At 44.4% G+C, this 20367-nt stretch overlaps 1 pseudogene; it reads right to left on the bottom strand.

Moving 5' to 3' along the window:
* Positions 1–4529: 4529 nt before the first annotated feature.
* LOC119944570 lies at positions 4530–20362 on the bottom strand (annotated as a pseudogene).
* Positions 20363–20367: the final 5 nt, after the last annotated feature.

Genomic DNA, 20367 nt, shown 5'->3' with positions numbered 1-20367 from the left:
TTGCACTAATTACTTGAAAGATGTAACCAGAGAGCTGGTTGCTGGGCTCAGCTTTTTCTCAGCTACTGCTTCTAGTTTTGATGAACTGAAAAACTAGAATATTTGACATTTAGAGTGCAAGCTTCTTTTGGGCAGGAAATAGGTCAATTCTGTATTCCTAGGTACCCATGAAAATGCATTGCACCAAGTGGGCCTTAAATACTACTGTGATTCAGTGGATTCATGGTAAGGAAGCTTGCTTCTTCAGTTACCCTTAATGTTCATGTCCAAGTCCTGCCAACTCAGAAGCCCTAAAGAACACAAGAGCACAGCTGAATAATGGTTGGTGGTGCCTTTTGATGTGAAATGAGTCACTGAACAAACAGAGCCCACAGCCAAAGGAGAAGTCTTTAACAGGATTGTTTCATACTCTTTGTTTCCCTTTAGTAGGTCAAGTAGCAGCATTGCTTTTTGGAATTACGGGAGTTCACATGATGGCCTTTTTCCCAGTTGATGCTTTCTATCAGTAGCAAAAATCAATACTATATGTGTACTTCTTGCCTGTCCCAGACTAGGAGATTGAGGACTTTCCTAGAGTCCCTAGATGTATGTCCTGATTGTTTCTCGGTTTCATGTGGTGGCCATAAGTCTCATTGCAAAATGTAGCTTGAATAAAGCAAAACCAAATATTCACTTCGGTAAATAAGCTAAAATGTTGTCAAGATGATATGGTTCGCTTTGCCTTTCTATAATCTTCCTCATTGGAATCTTGATGAATACTTTTAACAAAGTCCTGATAATAGAGGCCAGATCTGTACATGATTGAATAGATGGGCAAAGGAAATTAAGAATATGAGAAATTCCTACTAATGTAGGGCATGTTAATACTACAGGTAAGCAGTGTGGCCTAGTGGAAAGGGCATGGCCTGAGAGTCAGAAGCCATGGGCTCTAATCTTGGCTCTTCCTTTTGTCCAGTGGGCAAGTCACTTACCTAATCTATGCTTCAGTTACCTCATCTGTGAAATGGAGATTAAGACTTGTGAGCCCTATGTGGGATAGTGACATTGTCCAACCTGATTAGCTTGTGTCTACCCCAGTACTTAGTACAGTGCCTGGCACATAATGCTGAATTAAATACCATTCAAATAAAATATATATATGCACACATGTGCCCTGTTGAGGTCAGTCTGCTTCATTTTATTCAAGCTTTTTTGAATATTTATCCCTTACCAACTTCATTCATTTTCAAAAGCAGATGATAAAGACTTTGCTGCCGTTGTTATTGGTTTATTCAGTGTTTAGCTAATAATTAGGATTGTTGGCAGTTATCCATGGAATAATTTGAAGATCTTTACAAAGATTCTGACCTTTATTTTTCAGGTCTTCCTGGCATGGGTTATGATTCTTAAAGGCTCACATGTTTGGGAAGGAAGATTTAACAATTCAAGAGAGGAAAAAATAAGATACTGTATAAAGAATAACATTTTTTCCCCCTGGAGTTGGAAAATAACTCTGCCAAGTTAGATGGATGACATAATAGCAGAACAGCAACTTACCTTCTGTGGCATTTGCTCAGTTCTCCATGAGAGTGGGATGCTATGTAAAATCTCTTTTGATTTCCACACTGTAAAACATTCTTTTGCAAAAGCTCCCCTCAAATCCCAAGGTAAAAACCTTTCTGCTTACAAAAGAATTGAATTTCTTTCCTTATCCATTTGGAAGGGCTCCGATTTGTCTAGAAAGGCTGGAAATGTGCAGATATTCTGTATAAACAGCCCAGGGTGGACTCCTCGGTAGACTGTAAAATTCTTGAGGGACAGGGACAGTCTCTTCCGCATCTCTCTGCACGTGTCAGTATTATAAGCTCCTAAATATTGAGCTGTTCAGAAATCTGAGAGGTAACCTGAAAAGATCACAGGCCTGGAAGTCGGAGAACATTGATGGCGGGTTCTAATCTCAGATCTGTCATGTATCTGCCTTGTGACCTTGACCTTGACCAAGTCACTTCTCTCTGCCTGAGTTACCTCTTCTGTAAAATGGGAGTGAAGACTTTGAGTGGGATATGGACAGTGCCCAATCTGATTAGCTTGTATCTACCCTAGCACTTAGTACAGTACCCAGCATATAGTAAGCACTTAGCTAATACCAAAAAAAAATCCCATTTATTTGTTTGAGCCAGCACTTTCAGCTTTTTCCTTCCCCAAACTGAAAACGAGCCATGATAGGTTGACCTGAAATTCACCTTTTCTTCTTTCATCTGTCGATGAAAGACATTGAATGAATGAATGAATCCCATGCTAGAGTGCGAACCAGCCCTGATGTTGTCAGAAGCTAAGTAGGAGAAGCAGAACAACTGCATCAAAGTCATTGGTCAGCCTTAATATGCACAGGTCCAGAACTGAACATGTGTGGTTAAGCACTTAAGAGTCTGTTTGAAGCTGAGTAAAGTTCCCACAACAGTAGAGCCAATTTTCTCCCCTTGGGAGAAAGTGATAATCATGTTGGGTAAATTGTCAGAAGTCAGAACTGTATCATGAACAGGGAACATGTCTACCAACTGTGTAATATTGTACTCTCCCAGTTGCTTAGTATAGTGTTTTGCACATATTAAGTGCTCAACAAATACAACTGGTTGATTGAAGGGACCATATTGCAAGCCACTGCTGTGTATCTGGAATCCACATATCAAAGAGTTTTTATTTCCAAGGGAGGTGGCAACCCCGAAAACCCCCAGACTGTCGTTCACCTTCCAGAAGTGGAAGGCCCTTCAGTACAAAGTTCACTCCTTCTCTTCCCTAAGTGGCATTTGTCTCCCTTTCCCCATTCATGGGAGCCCTGTCTTCTCCAGTACTGCTAAGGATGTTGTTGGTGGGGTTCGGAGGGGGCAAGAGTGGAGGAGTTTTCTTCCTTTTCCATCCCACCCCCTCATCAAATCCACCAAATTAGATCCCTCTCCAATTTGAATCCTCCTAAAGACGTTTACTCCAAAAGATTTTTCCCTGATTAACCCACCACCTTCCTGGTTAGGCCATTTATTCGGCATTTTAGTAATAACGATGGTAATTGTGATATTTGTTAATTACTTTCTCTGCGCTGTGCACTGCATTAAGTGCTGAGGTAGACGCAAGACAATCAAGTCCCATGTGGAGCTTGCAGTCTAAATAGGAGGGAGAGCAGACATTGAATCCTCATTTTACAGATGAGGAAACTGAGGAACAAAGAAGTACTCGTGTGTCTACCTGCTTATTTGCTATGTGTGTAATTTATACTTGGGGTTTTTTTTTGATATGCATGCAACCGGGAAGAGAAATGGCTAGAATATGCCAACTATAATAAACTACTTCAGGTCAGGTACTGTATTTTTTTTTATATTTTCCTAGGTAACTTTAGTATACAGAGCAGGCCCTCTGGAAATTCTGTTGATGATTAGGATTGATTGTCATGTTTAAGCGGTTACACTGGCAGTTAAGTCAGGGTGCTTGAGGGGAAAGTAATAATGAATGAGAGACTGTAACTCAAAGCCCATCTGATTTATTTTGACTCTCATTAAGAAGCTCCATATTAACATTATCAGAATTACATTAAAATAAGCGGAAACCAGAACTTTCCATTTATTAGCAGACTGCGAAATATCTTGAGGTTCTTCTGGGCCAGTAAATATTTATTTTTCTTGGCCCTCTCTTGCTGCCATGAATTGCTTCCCCTTCTGTGTCCCCAACTACCTAAATAACTACTCACCTAAATCCTCAATCAGTGGTATTTATTGAGTGTTCTCTGTGTGTAGAGCACTGTATTCATTCACTCATTCAGTCGTATTTATTGAGCGCTTACTGTGTGCAGAGCACTGTACTAAGCACCTGGAAAGTACAATTTGGCAACAGATAGAGACAATCTCTTCCCAACAATGGGCTCACGGTCTAGAAGGGGGACTCAGACAACAAAACAAGTAGACAGGCATCAGTAGCACCAAAACAGTTAAATGTACTAAGCACTTGGCAGAGTATTGGCTCAGTGGAAAGAGCCCGGGCTTGGGAATCAGAGGTCATGGGTTCTAATTCCGGGTCTGCCACTTAGCTGTGTGACTTTGGGCAAGTCACTTCACTTCTCTAAGCCTCAGTTCCCTCATCTGTAAAATGGGTATGAAGACTGTGAGCCCCAAATGGGACAACCTTATAATCTTGTATCCTCCCCAATGCTTAGAACAGTGCTTGGCACATCGTAAGCGCCTAACAAATACCACCATTATTATAATTATTATTATTACATTACAGCAGAGTTGGTGTACCCGTTCCCTGCCCACACCTTCCGGTTTACACTACACTCTTAATCATCCTATACAGTAACCATCCCACATCCCATCCTTATTGATCAGTTCATATTTATCTTAAATATGGGTATCAGAATTTGTTAAAATACGTAGAACTATTGCTTTAGTAGCAGATTGGGGAATAGAGATGCTTCCATCAAGTCACACTCATTTCCCTTGTCCCTCTTGATAACAAAAATAACTTCCCCTTCCCTGCCTCAAGCTTCCCAAACAACTGCTTGCCTAAATCTTTTTCCCCAGTCCTAAAATATTTTAAATTTTCCAGAACACTCCCTTAAGCACCCCACAGAGTATCTCATAGATGGTATCTCTCTTCACTCTTCCAACCTCGTAGATTCATGGAGTCTCGCTTGCCCAGTTGCCAGTGGGAATCAGTGACTTGAGGCTCTGGACCCATCGCAAGGTCTTACAGAGATCACCAAGACCTTCAAGGGGTTGGCTCAGCTTACTGGCCATCTCCCTCAGTTCTCTTGCTGCCTCTGACTGTTCCCCTTGGCTCAGATGTTGAAGTGTCTGAAAAACAGTGACGGAATTTCTCAGAATCTCAACTTTAGTGGGCCCATCTTCTATCAGGGCTCCTTTGGATGTAGCCTGAGCACTTCTCCGAGAGGCCTTCTGGACTCGCCTTTTCTGTCCGGCCCCTGTTTGGGCGACGTTTCCCATTGTGGAGTGCCGCTGGGCATTGGATATATGCTGATTATTAGCTCTGGCTTTAGAGACGGCTGTCACGGACTTGATGAAACGCTCAATAGGTCGAGCAATGGAATCAATTTGAGGCATTTGATTAGTCAACGCTTGTATCACCTCCTCTAGAATGAGCTCCTTGTTAAGATCCTCCTTCATGATGGCTTGCTTCTTGGCAACTGAACAGCTTGCCTCATCAAAGACATCAACTGTAGGGCTAGCGATGGTGGCTGCTGCCTCTATACCTGTTCGTATTGCCGTGAGCATCAAATTCCCTGGGAAGGCAGTCAGAGCACCAGAGATGACACCGGTCGCACTGGCCACCAGTCTGGCTATGGTGCAATACTTGTGGGTTTGGTCAATGCGGTCTGCAGCAGCGTTAAGCTTCAGGATATGCTCTTCTGTTGTAATTTTCCATCTGTCCAGTTCTTCTAAAGTGTCTGAGATTTCCCTCTTCACATCCAAGATGGCAGCGAACAACACATTCACCTCATTTCTGTTAAAAATTAAAGGAGTATGTTGCTGCCTCTTCCTAATGCCATTGTGTTAGTCTCCACTACAGGCAGTTGAACAGCATGCTTAGCATGGGAAGCAGCGTAGCCTAATGTATAGAGCACTGGCCCTGGGAGGCAGAAGGTTATGGGTTCCAATCCCACCTCTGCCACTTGTCTGCTGTGTGACTTTGGGCAAGTCACTTAACTTCTCTTGGCCTCGGTGACCTCATCTGTAAAATGGGGATGAAGACTGGGAGCCCCACGTGGGATAACCTGTTAACCTTGTAATAATCATAATAATGATAATGGTATTTGAGTGCTTAATATGTGCAAAGCACTGTTCTAAGCGCTTGGGGAATCCAAGTAATCAGGTTGTCCCACGTGGGGCTCACAGTCTTAATCCCCATTTTACAGATGAGGGAACTGAGGCCCAGAGAAGTGAAGTGGCTTGCCCAAGGTCACACAGCTGACAAGTGGCGGAGCTGGGATTCAAACCCATGACCTCTGACTCCCAAGCCCTTGCTCTTTCCACTGATCCACGCTGCTTCTCTTCTTCTTGTATCTACCCCAGCGCTTAGAACAGTGCTCGGCATATAGTAAGCGCTTAACAAAAACCATCATTATTATTATTATGTGGGACAGGGACTGCGGCCAACCCGATTTGCTTGTATCCACCCCAGAGGTTTGTACAGTGTCTGGCACATAGTAAGTGCTTAACAAATCCCCCAGTGTGGCTGTTTATTTGGCTCCATTGAACCAGATTGCTCTAAAGCCCTAAATGGACTCGATCTAAGCTATTTAGTACAGTGCTCTGCACACAGTAAACACTGAAATATACTGATGATGATCCAACCTGCTCCAACTACTTATGGACTGAGGATCAAGGATTTCCGTAGGTTTGGTGGCTTGGCTGTCTTCTGATGCCCTCCAACCTCTCCAGTTTTGAATGAGTTATCTTGACACATGACAAATATGTCTATCTCGTAACAGATATTTTGCTAATCTATCCAGAGAGAAAGTCTAGTCCAGGCCCCTTGATAGATCATTATTTCTGACGTTCAATAAATGTTGTAAATCATTATGAAGGGATAGTGAAGACTGATAGGAAACTCCAGGGGTTAAGGAATGGAATGGGGTTTAAATAGTTCCTTTCCTTCAAATATGTGGCATAAAATTGGGCAGACTGGACCGTGCTGCAGTCTTTAGGGAACCCTCCTCCCTGTCCCCCAACACACTCACACTAACTCCCTACAATGGGTGGCAACACCCAAGCTACCATCTGTCAAGCCTCCTCACTCAAAACCAGAAGTGTTGGAGAGCCCCAGAAGGCATCCAAGTCACCAGACCTACTTTTTAAACGGCTTTGGGTAAGTGCTCACTCTGTGCCAGGCAATGTACTAAATGCTGGGGTCGATAGAAGTTAATCAGGTTGGACCCAGTCCATTTCCCAAATAGGGCTCCCAGGTGTAATCCCCATTTTTTTACAGATGAGGTAACTGAGGCACAGAAAGTGGTGACCTGCCCAAGGTCACACAGACATCAAGTGGTGCAACTTGGATTAGAACCCATGGGGATTGGGATTATTGATCCTTAGGCCAAAAAGTGTTGGAGCAGGGTGGATCCAGCCCATGCCGGGATTTAGAGCAACTTGGTTCAGTGGAGCTGAAATGATCTTGGTTTCAACAAATCTTTCTGTTCAGAGGAAGGTAGGAAGGGACACTTTTCCTAACAAGAGAAAGGGTTATCATCCTCAGTGTTTTAACAGGTAGGTACTGTGGGCTGAACCACTGTTTTAGGTGCTAAAATTAAACATCATAGTCCCTGCCCTTTGAGTTTAAAATCTAATGGGTAAGACAGGTGGCAGAAGGTGATTGATGAGAAGGGGAAACCAGAGTAAAAAAATAGATATTCCTTTACCAAGACAATTCTTTGGACACACTACTAGAATGATTGCTGATTCATTCATTCATTCAATTGTATTTATTGAGCGCTTACTGTGTGCAGAGCACTGTACTAAGTGCTTGCTGATAGAGAGGGGGTGTTCTGGGAGATATGTCCATGGCGTCACTATGGGTTGGAGAAGAGTCAGCGGCATAAGACAAGACTCTCAATTCCTAGGTAATTCTCTGCTCTCCTACCTCTGACCACAACTAATGAAAAAGAAATCCCTAAATGAGTAAATTAACCACTGTGTTTGTACTAGTGAAACGTGGGTGACATGAGCAGGGAGGTAGGAATTCATCTGGGAATGTCTCCTGGGGGCTCTATAGAGGGGCTGAGATAAAAAAAAAATAATGGTATTTATTAAGCACTTATTATGTGCAAAGCACTGTTCTAAGCGCTGGAGAGGTTACAAGGTTGTCCCATCAGGTGGCTCACAGTCTTAATCCCCATTTTCCAGATGAGGTAAATGAGGCACAGAGAAGTGAAGTGACTTGCTCAAAGTCACACAGCTGACAAGTGGTGGAGCTGGGATTTGAACCCATGACCTGTGACTCCAAAGCCCATGATCTTTCCACTGAGCCACGCTGCTTCTCTACGGATATTGTTTGGCAGGTTAGAGGAAGGGAGGGAGTGGAGAATGAGGTGTAGGTGGGGACAGGAGGGGAATGAGCCCACACCACTCAGGGCAGGGCACCTCTACCCTGCTTGGACTCCTCCTATCCAAACTCCAAAACTGTTGTCCGTTGGTCTGAAACAGGACACTGCCATGGTACACAATCCACGGATTTCCCAGAGCTGGCCCATGGTGAGGAAACGAATAGACCAATCTGGGACCAAGCTTCTGGGATGGGATGTTCCCTGCAGGGCAAGCTTTTTGTACTCACCTGTCCAAGTTGTAGTTAGTCATCAGGAGCTCCCAAGACTGGTCTTTGGCAAGCAGATGTTGCAACTCTTCTCTGGTCACGTGTTCCTCAAGGCGATTCACGATGCGACACAGCTCTCTGACACTTTCTGGATGGGAAGAAGAAAATCGGGATAGACTAGATCAGAACCATGACTGGATAAAAGTGGGACTTAAACTGCTCTTCTTCCTCTCCCTTTCCCTGTCTGCAGTTCTCCAAGGAACCAAACCCTCAGCATCTTCTCCTAGTGATGGAGCTGATGGCGAAGGTCCAGTGGTTCCTCAGTGAGGGAATAGGGTGGAATTTGAGGAGATCTGTGTTATTACTGCTACAACAGCCACCATTTATATTGTCTCACACCTCCCTGCCCTCTCTCACTCTTATTTTCCCTGAGTGTCTCCCATGGAGACTGTGGAGGAGGGGCTAACACAGATCTGAGGAAGAGGCAGACACAGTTACTAGCTCTGAAGGAAGGAGGAGAAAGGAGAACTTAAAGCAGCAGTACCAGGCCCGATACCCTCATTGATTTCTGAGGTCTCTCAGCCATGTTTCCCATTAGTTGTGCACTTGTGCCTTGACATTCAACAACGTGACCGGAGCTAGGAAGAGATCTTACTTCACCCTGAGAGGGAAGAAAAAAGACATTAGGATGACTAGTTGATTGCAATGATTGTGCAGTGAAATATGAGAGAAATGTTCATCTCGGTGAGAAGCAGCGTGGCTCAGGGGAAAGAGCACCGGCTTTGGAGTCAGAGATCATGGGTTCAAATCCCGTTTTTTCCAATTGTCAGCTGTGTGACTTTGGGCAAGTCACTTAACTTCTCTGCGCCTCAGTTCCCTCATCTGTAAAATGGGGATTAAGACTGTGAGCCCCCCCCGTGGGACAACCTGATCACCTAATAACCTCCCCATGGTTCAGTGGAAAGAGCATGGGCTTTGGAGTCAGAGGTCATGAGTTCAAATCCCAGCTCTGCTAATTGTCAGCTGTGTGACTTTGGGCAAGTCACTTACCTTCCCTGGGCCTCAGTTCCCTCATCTTTAAAATGGGGATTAAGACTGTGAGCCCCCCATGGGACAACCTGATCACCTTGTAATCTCCCCAGTGCTTAGAACAGTGCTTTGCACATAGTAAGCACTTAATAAATGCCATTATTGTTATTATTATTGTAAGTCAGTACCACACTTAGGGTCTTAGTGGAAAGAGCACAGGTTACCCATCCATCCCATTTCAAACAGAAACACCTTATCCTTGGTTTTTAATCACTCAACCAACTCTCCCCTTCTTTTCTTATTTGTCTAATTTTCTAGGATAATCCAACCCATACATTTTGCTTCTTTGATGCCAACCTACTCAGTGTACCTTGATCTCCCCTCCTTCTGGCCTGGAACTCCCTCCCCCTTCATGAAAGACAAACCATCACTCTCACCATCTTCAAAACCCTAGTATAATCGTATCATCTCCAAGAGGCCTTTCCTGACTAACCCCTCATTTCCCTCGCCCTATTTGCTCTCCCTCCTGCACCATCTGTGCACTAAGCAGTTGACATTCACCCCACCCTCAGTATCACAGCAGTTTTGCATGTATCTGTCACTTTCCTCCCCTTCTAGACTGCAATCTTCTTTAGGGAAGGGAACGAGTCTTACCAACTCTATTGTATTGTACTCACCCACGTACTTTGTGCAGTGTTCTGCATGTAGCGCATGCACAACAAATACCACTGATTAATTAATCAGTTCATCTACTCCTCTATTGTATTGTACTCTCCCACGTGTTCTGTACAGTGTTCTGCATGCAGCGTGCGCACAACAAATACCACTGATTAATTAATTAGTTCATCTACTCCTCTGTGGCTCCTGAGAATCACCCCCAAGGAACTATGGCATGCTGTTTCTCTTTTAATCAACCTTTGGCATCATTAATGTGTTATAATCAAGTTTCACTGTGATGAAACAAATGAATTCCCCCCTCAACCCCGTGATGTTCTCTGAAACGCCCTCGGTTTTCAAAGAGAAAGGGAGTAGAGGAGAAATGTGCATGACTGAGGTTACTGAAATCTTTCTGTTGAAGAACAAACACACAGCACTGAAACTCAAGCACTTTACCAAGGTTTACTGTTAGAAGAAAGATGCATCCAGCAAAGTTCCTTCAGACGTTGGGGAGCTAGCAGATGCTGGGGTCTTTCCAGAGACAACTGGGAAGGCTTCAAAATAATGATGGGATGTGTTAAGTGCTTACTATGTGCTGAGCACTATTCTAAGCACTGGGGTAGACACAAGGTAATCAGATAATCAGCCCTACGTGGGGCTCATTGTCTTAATCCCCATTTTACAGATGAGGGAATTTAGGTTCAGAGAAGTGAAGGGCTAGCCCAAGATCACACAGCTGAGAGGTGCTAAATGTGGAATTAGAACCCACGTCCTCTGACTCCCAAGCCCAGACTTTTAATATAAATAATAATTGTGGTATTTAAGTGTTTATTATGTTCCAGACAATGTACTAAGCACTGGGGTGAATGCAGTGTGGCTTAGTGAAAGAGCTCAGACTTGGAAGTCAGAGGACATGGGTTCTAATTCTGGCTCTGCCACTTGTCAGCTGTGTGACCTTGGGCAAGTCACCTAACTTTTCTGTGCCTCATTTACCTGGTTAACTTGTGTCTACTCCACTGCTTAGAACCGTGCTTGGCACATAGTCAGCGTTTAACAAATACCATCATTATCATTATTACAAGCAAATTGGGTTGGACACAGTCCCTGTCCCACATGGAGATCACAGTCTCAATCCCCACTTTACAGATGAGGTAACTGAGGCACGGAAAAGTGAAGTGACTTGCCCAAGGCCACCCAGCAGACAAGACTGTGAGCCCGTTGTTGTACTTTCCAAGAGCTTAGTACAGTACTCTGTACATGATAAGCACTCAATAAATGTGGTTAAATGAGTGAAGTAGCCTGGTAAGGAGGTTGTGGTCATATGGAGGAATTTCAGAAGTGGTGATGGGTAGAGACTGTACAGTGACTGGAGATGATGAGATGGAGAGTGTGCCCCAGTTGGTGAGAGGATGAGGTGGGGTGAAGCACATAGTCATTCAAGTTGAAGAGTGAGAGGAAATAGGCCGCAGAAAGGTCACTGGGAGCTTCCATAAAGATAGTGAAGTTTCCAAGGAACAAGGTAGGGAAGGAGAAAAAGAGAAGGATGTCATCAATTGTCAGCATTAACATACTTTTTGTCCTAGAGCATTGCAGACCCACTGTGGCAGCGTGGTTCAGTGGAAAGAGCACAGGCTTTGGAGTCAGAGGTCATGAATTCAAATCCCGGCTTCGCCAACTATCAGCTGTGTGACTTTGGGCAAGTCACTTAACTTCTCTGTGCCTGTTACCTCATCTGTAAAATGGGGATTAAAACTGTGAGCCCCACTTGGGACAATCTGATCACCTTGTAACCTCCCCAGCACTTAGAACAGTGCTTTGCACATAGGAAATGCTGAACAAATACCATTATTATTATTATTATTATTATTATCAATATTATTATTATTATTCAGGGTTTGAATTCAAATCCTCCTTCTTAGCCCTTCTAAAATCTCCTTCTCCACTCAACCCTTCCTGACAAAGAATCAGTATCACAAATCTTAGCAACCCTTTGGCCTCCTTTCACATTATGTATTTTTGTTTTTCTTCACAATATATTCATTCATTCGATCATATTTATTGAGCACTACTGTGTGCAGAGCACTGTACTAAGTGCTCGGGAAGTACAAGTTGGCAACATATAGAGATGGTCCCTACCCATATACATGTATATTTGCTTGTATTCTAGGTCCACTGCTTGGGGATATTTCGAAGCAGCGTGGCTTAGTGGAAAGAGCCCGGGCTTTGGAGTCAGAGGTCGTGGGCTCAAATCCAACTCCGCCAACTGTCAGTTGAGTGACTCTGGGCAAGTCACTTCACTTCTCTGTGCCTCAGTTACCTCATCTGTAAAATGGGGATTAAAACTGTGAGCCCCCAGTGGGACAACTTCATCACCTTGTAACCTCCCCAGCGCTTAGAACAGAGCTTTGCACATAGTAAGTGCTTAACAAATACCATTATTATTATTATTATTATCTCCCCCACACCTGCCAACCCTCCACTGAAGTGTGAGCTCCCTGTGGTTAGACAACATGTCTTGTGCTTCTCTTCCTAAGAGATAAGTAGAGTGCATCACCTCTGCAGGTGCTCAGTTAATGCCATTATCATTACTATTATTATGGAATTAGCTTCAAACTGACCCCTTAGTCTACCCAGATGGATAAAATATTTTTGTATAAATGGAGAGGAGGTAAGGATGAAATGATGTGATTATTTTATTGTTGTTGCTTTTTGGGGGGAATCACTAAGCAGGGTCAAAACAAAGCAAGAATTCATTAGTAGCAGTGTAGAGAGCTGTCAGAATACACCATGGGCTGATTGTTTCAATGACACCTTTTATAAAATGCCAGATCAAATCAGGCCCCCACCTCGGAGAAACACAGACAAATAAGGAAGTTAAGAATTTAGAGTTTAAGGGAATTCCTAGAACTTTGGTATTAAAATGTGAAAGGACTAGGAGCCACTCTTGGCTTTTAAGACCTCCCTCAGAGGCTGCATACGTGGCTCAATCATCATCATCATCATCAATCGTATTTATTGAGCGCTTACTGTGTGCAGAGCACTGTACTAAGCGCTTGGGAAGTACAAGTTGGCAACATATAGAGACAGTCCCTACCCAACAGTGGGCTCACAGTCTCAATCATCTTCCCAGAATGGCAAAGCTACAGTGCTTACGTGCTTGTATTCTGTTATTCTCTTTCTAATGGAGGGGGCCCAATTGGAGAGATTCTTGCCATAGTCCACTCCACTTGTAATAGGCAGGATCCCAGCTTTGCCACTTATTTGCTGTGACCTTACTCTCTTCTCTGTGCCTCAGTTACCTTATCTGTAAAATGGGGATTAAGACTGTGAGACCCTCGTGGGACAACGTGGTTACCTTTTCTCCACCCCAGCACTTAGAACGGTGCTTGGCACATAATAAGCATTTAACAAAAAACATAACGATAGTGGTCTAGACTGTAAAATCATTATGAGCAGGGAACGTGCCTGCTAATTCTTTGGGATTGTATGCTCCCAAGTGCTTAGTACAGTGCTCTGCACATAGTAAGTGCTCAATAAATGGATCATGGATTGGTTGAGAAGCTTGCATGCTAGCAAGATAGACAACTAGTTTCCGCAGTTCCAACCTCACGTGCTAGCTCTGTTGTATTCTCCAGCAGTTAATAGGATGCTCGGCACAGAGGAAGTGTTCCATAAATACTATTGATTGATTGACTGTTTGGCTCTTCTGGGGATAAGAAGACAAAATCAGTTTTCCATAGGAAATGTGGTTCACATGTCAGCATCACCTCTTCGCTCGTCTGTTCTTCAGTGGTGTTACGCACTGCCTGGGCTCTGAGAGTCGCTCACAAGAGACTAAGGCATGCTGTCTCTTTGGTCAACATTTGGCATCAAGCACCAGTAATGTCAAGGCTCCCTGAATTTTGTTATATTCAAGTTTTTCTATGTAGACAAAATGAATTCACCCCTTAAGTCTGAGCTTTTCTCTAAAGCCCTCAGCTTCCGTCCACCAAAGGACAAAGAAAGAGAAAAAACACACACAATCTAGCCAGTTAGAACTTTTGAAGAACAAACACACAGTGCTGAAACTTAACTTATCTGCAGTCTTATTGTTAGAGGAAAGATGCCCCCCCAGCCACCTTTCTCCAGCAGCTATGCTGAGGAGACCCTTTGCTAGAAGGTGGTGAGATCTTTCTAGAGACTCCTAGAAGCCTTTACCCTAATTTTGAAGGCTCCTCCTTGAAGCCTTGAAAAATGCAATCCGTGCTATGCAGTGACTCTAGGAGTTAAACTCTCAACTGTGGATAAGTTCTCTTCTATTTCTTTCTCTTTCTTTCCCGCCATGGCTCCCTACAATCCCTACAATCCCTTCCCCCATCTCGCCCCACTGTGTGTGTGTACCTCTGTCTGTGTCTCTCTCTATCTGTACCTATACATATATATATATATATATATATATATATATATATATTTAATATTATATAAACATTATTGTCAGGCTGAATATATGGCTCAATAATGATGATGATGATGGTATTTGTTAAGCACTTATTATGTGCCAAGCACTGTTCTAAGTGCTAAGGTAGATACGAGGTAATCAGGTTAGCCCACGTGGGGCTCACGGTCATAATCCCCATTTTACAGATGAGGTCACTGAGAGTAGTGAAGTGACTTGCCCAAGGTCACACAGCAGGCAAGTGGTGGAGCCAGGATTAGAACCCACGACCTCTGACTCCCAAGCCCGGGCTCCTTCCACTAAGCCACGCTGCTTCTCAATAGACTCTCCTCTTTCCAAAATGTCAAACCTCCCGTGCTTACATTCTCATGTACTATTTCTAATGGATGGGGTCCAATTGGAGAGATTCTTTCCGTCTTCCACTGTGGTTATATTAGATAGGAATGGTCTTTATATATGTCCATTGGATGCAATGTATGGCCCGAAGGGCTGGAAAAAGTAGCACAGGAGGACAGAACAGGGTCCCTGCCCACGAGAAACTTACATGCTAGCGGGAGAGACGGACAGACGGTTTCCGCAGTTCCAATATCCCCAGCCCTTTTTCCCAGCTTAGTTCCCGAGAGGTGGGGAAGAAACGGATCGGATCCTCAGATCACTTCTGCATCCCGTCTAGCCCACACCAAACTTCAGTGTGGGGACTTTAGTGCCCTTGGCAGAAGTAGCTCTTGCTCTCCCCTACCTCGCACCCCCCCACCGCATTTCTCCTTCCCCCCCCTTTCTTACCATCCTCACCTCTTGTGGTGCTTGACTTGGAGTCTATTCAGTCTCTCTTCTCCATCCCATCTTCACCTTGGATAAAGTTGGGTTCCGGTCAAGCCCCAGTCTGGATTGTTTACTACTCCCTCAATGTAGGATTGCGAAAGTGTAGCCTTAAAATCAAAGAAAACCCAAGGGCTCTTCCGGCTCAGCTTGTCACCCAGCACGCCAAACAGTGTATGCCTCAGCTTCCAATAAAACCTCTCTTCTTGTGACGGGAAGGAAGGAGGAACCTAGGAGAATTGAAACTGAAACTGCACCTTTGCTCCATCATTCCTTGGCGTGACTCTGCATCATGTTACTTAAGTGCCCGGGGAAGTTATCACCAAGTGTGAATGGCACCTCCCTAGAATTAACCAGGACAATGGAATGACCTGGTTCTCTATTCTCTGTCTCCCCCTTCTAGACTGTGAGCCCACTGTTGGGTAGGGACCGTCTCTATATGTTGCCAACTTTTACTTCCCAAGTGCTTAGTACAGTGCTCCGCACACAGTAAGCGCTCAATAAATACGATTGAATGAATGAATGGAATGTTTTTCAGCTCTAAGAGGTTTATAGCTCCATTCTCGTCAGATGTGAACAGCGTTTTAATACTGTGTTTAGAGCAACAACGCACAACCAGCTCACATCTCACTCCTGGTCTTCTTGCTCTTTTCCCCTCTAGACGGTAAACTCAGGGCGGTCCACCAACTCTGTTATATGTACCCTCCCAAGTGCTTAGTACAGTGCTCTGCACACAGTAAGCACTCAGTAAATACAACTGACTGATTTTGCTCCGGGAAAGAGGGTTCTTCTTTGCGGATCATCATCATCATCAATGGTATTTATTGAGCGCTTACTATGTGCACAGCACTGTACTAAGCGCTTGGGAAGTACAAATTGGCAACATATAGAGACAGTCCCTACCCAACAGTGGGCTCACAGGCTAAAAGGGGGAGACAGAGAACAAAACCAAACATACTAACAAAATAAAATAAATAGAATAGATATGTACAAGTAAAATAAATAAATAGAGTAAAAAATATGTACAAACATATATACATATATACAGGTGCTGTGGGGAAGGGAAGGAGGTAAGATGGGGGGATGGAGAGGGGGGCGAGGGGGAGAGGAAGGAAGGGGGGGGAATTCTTATGTGAAAGGAATACTAAATTTCCTGGATGATGTGATTTGGACCGTAGTTGCCCTGAGCCGAGGCCTTTAAGGGGGTACACGGCAGGTGTGCAAAGTGCCAAAGCTGTGTGTGACTGGCTTACGGCTGTCCTAAGCGCCCCATCTCATCCTCCTCCATTTGGCTGCAGGAGTTCATGCATGGCACGGTTATGAACCACATCTTCTGACTCCTCTCAACTCGGAGAAGCAGCGTGGCTCAGTGGAAAAAGCACAAGCTTTGGAGTCAGAGGTCATGGGTTCAAATCCTGGCTCTGCCGCTTTTTTTTTAAAGGCATTTATTAAGCGCTTACTATGTGCAAAGCACTGTTCTAAGCACTGGGGAGGTTACAAGGTGATCAGGTTGTCCCACGGAGGGCTCACAGTCTTAATCCCCATTTTACAGATGAGGTCACTGAGAAGTGAAGTGACTTGCCCAAAGTCACACAGCTGGCAAGTGGTGGAGTGGGATTTGAACCCATGACCTCCGACTCCAAAGCCCGCGCTCTTTCCACTGAGCCATGCTGCTTGTCAACTGTGTGATTTTGGGCAAGTCACTTAACTTCTCTGGGCCTCGGTTACCTCATCTGTAAAATGGGGATTAAGACTGTGAGCCCCCCGTGGGACAACCTGATCACCTTGTAACCTCCCCAGCGCTTAGAACAGTGCTTTGTACATAGGAAGTGCTTAATAAATGCCATTGTTATAAGCACTCAGTACAGTGCTAAGCGCTTAGTACAGTGCTCTACACACAGTAAGTGCTCAATAAATGTGATTGAATGAATAGAGAAGCAGCATGGCCTAGTGATAAGAGCACGGGCTTGGGAGTCAGAGGATGTGGGTTCTAATCCCGGCTCCACCATGTGTCTGCTCTGTGACCTTGGGCAAGTCACTTAACCTCTCTGTGCCTCAGTTACCTCATCTGTAAAATGGAGATTAAGACTGTGAGTCCCAAGTGGGACAACCTGATTCTGGCTCAGTGGAAAGAGCACGGGTTTGGGAGTCAGAGGTCATGGGTTCAAATCCTGGCTCCGCCACTTGTCAGCCGTGTGACTTTGGGCTAGTCACTTCAGTTCTCTGGGCCTCAGTTCCCTCACCTGTAAAATGGGGATTAAGATTGTGAGTCCCACATGGGAAAACTTGATCACCTTGTATCCTCCCCAGTGCTTAGAACAGTGCTTTGCATATAGTAAGCGCTTAACAAATACCAAAATTATTATTATTATTATTATCATTACCCCAGTGCTAAGAACATTGCTCGGCACTTAATAAGTGCTTAACTAATACCATAATTAATATCATCATTATTATCATTATTATTATTATACACCGAGCCACTTTATGGGTTCCTGTTGACAGGATCTGAAGCATTAACACCCCGTGGGACAACCTGGTTACCTTTTCTCCACCCCAGCGCTTGTAACAGTGCTTGGCACATAGTAAGCATTTAACAAATGCCATAATAATAATAATAATAATAATAATAAGAAGAAGAAGAAGAAGAAGAAGAAGAAGAAGAAGAATATGGGTGCATTATACAGCACTAAGCAGAAGACCAAGTCAGGGTCCCTCCCCAAGTAAACTGTAAAATCATTATGGACAGGGAACATGCCTGCTTTATTCTCTGGGATTGTACTCTCCCAGGTGCTTAGTACAGTGCTCTGCGCATAGTAAGTGCTCAATACCACCAATGGAGTGGTTGAGAAGCTTGCACTCTAGCGAGGTAGACAGACAGACAGACAATTTCCACAGTTCCAACCTCCACATTCCTATCTTAGTTCCTGGAAGTAAGGGAAGAATGGATCAGATCAATCGATCAGTTACAGTCACTGAGTGCAGAGCACTATACTAAGCACTTGGGAGCATACAGTCCAACAGAACTAGCAGGCGTGTTCCCCGTCCATAACAAGCTTACAGTCTCGAGGGGGAGAGAAGCATTAATATCAATAAATAAGCAATTGATAATGTAGAATTTCAAGATAGGCACCCCCTAAGTGCTAGGGGGTTGGGGGTTGGGATAAATATCAAATGTCCAAAGGTCACAGATCAAAGCAGCATGGCTCAGGGGAAAGAGCACCGGCTTTGGAGTCAGAGGTCATGGGTTAAAATCCAAGCTCTGCCAATTGTCAGCTGTGTGACTCTGGGCAAGTCACTTAACTTCTCTGTGCCTCAGTTACCTCATCTGGAAAATGGGGATTAAAACTGTGAGCCCCCCATGGGACAACCTGATCACCTTGTAACCTCCCCAGTGCTTAGAATAGTCCTTTACACATAGTAAGCACTTAATAAATACCATTTAAAAAAAAAGTGCAGTGCACAGATGACTCAGAAGGGAGAGGAAGGCAGGGGAAAAAGGGCTTAATTGGGGAAGAGGAGTGACCTTAGTAATGGTTTGAAGGTGAAGAGTGTGGTTGTCTGGCCTGTAGAGAAGCAGCGTTGCTCAGTGGAAAGAGCCCAGGCTTTGGAGTCAGAGGTCATGGGTTCAAGTCCTGGCTCCACCAATTGTCAGCTCTGTGACTTTGGGCAAGTCACTTAACTTTTCTGTGCCTCAGTTCCCTCATCTGTAAAATGGGGATTAAGTCTGTGAGCCCCCCGTGGGACAACCTGATCACCTTGTTACCTCCCCAGTGCTTAGAACAGTGCTTTGCACATAGTAAGCGCTTAATAAATGCCTTTATTATTATTATTATTATGATGATGAAGTGGGTAGAGAGAGCCAGGCTAGGGGGATGATGTGAGAAAGGGATGGGCAGTGAGTTGGATGAGATCGGGACACAGTGAGTAAAGCTGGCACTGGAAGAGAGGAGTGTGAGAGCTTGGTTGTAGTTTATCAGGTGAGATGAGGTAGGATGGGGCAAGCTGATGGGCTGCTTTAAAGCCGATAGTAAGGAGTTTCTTTTTGAGAAGATCAGATCCTCAGACCACCTCCATAGCCTGTCTAGTCTTCACTAATGCTCACTGTTCCTCATCTATCTGTCCAACCCCTCGCCAACATCCTGCCTCTGGCCAGTAGTGCTCTTCCTCCTCCTCAAATCCAACAATCACTCCCCCCTTATTGAAAGCAAATCTTCTCTAAGAGACCTTTCCTCTTCTCCCACCCACTTCTTCATCACTCTGACTTGCTTCTTTTATTCATTCCCCATCTCTGCCCCACAGCACTTATGTATATATATGTAATTTATATTAATGGCTGTCTCCCTCTCTTGACTGTAACCTAGCTGTGGGCGGGGAAATATGTCTGTTTATTGTTGTAACTCTCTCAAGCGTTTAGTACAGTACTCTCGCTCAATAAATACAATTGAATGAATTGAATGAATGAAGGGGACTAGCCGATCGAGTGCTTTAAAGCCAACAGTAAGGAGTTTCTGTTTGACGAGGAGATCAGATCCTCAGACCTCCTCTGCTGCCAGTCTAGCCTTCATGAATGCTCAATGTCGGGATTGTTAGTGCTCTGGGCTGACCAACCCTTTCCCCCCACCTCCTTTTCTTACTGGCATCACCACTTTTACTGCCTGACTTGTTAGATCTGTTCAACTCTCCCTTCTCCCTCCCAACTTCGTCTCGGTCAAAGTTTGAGTCCTGACAGACCTTTCCCCCAGAGTCAATTGGGTTTATTGCTGCATGCTCTGGGCTGACCAACCCTTTCCCCCACCTCCTTTTCTTACTGGCATCACCTCTTTTACTGCCCGACTTGTTAGATCTGTTCAACTCTCCCTTCTCCCTCCCGTCTTTGTCTCGGTCAAAGTTTGAGTCCTGACAGACCTTTCCCCCCAGAGTCAATTGGGTTTATTGCTGCCTCCACAATGCAGGAACTAAAGCATTTAGTCTAAAGTCCTTATAAAACCCCAAATGTTCTTACTTCTCAATTGTCACCTCCCTGCATGCCAAATGGGAATGCCTCCCCTTCAATTCAAAACTCCTGAAGAGCTGGAGGAGGCTGGGAGAAGCAAATGTGAAACTGAATTTTAGCTTTACCTCTTGCATCCCTT

Source organism: Tachyglossus aculeatus, chromosome 23, assembly GCF_015852505.1.
Source record: "Tachyglossus aculeatus isolate mTacAcu1 chromosome 23, mTacAcu1.pri, whole genome shotgun sequence".
Taxonomy (NCBI): Eukaryota; Metazoa; Chordata; class Mammalia; order Monotremata; family Tachyglossidae; genus Tachyglossus; species Tachyglossus aculeatus.
Note: the sequence above shows the minus strand (reverse complement) of the source record. Positions and strands in the feature narration are given on the sequence as shown.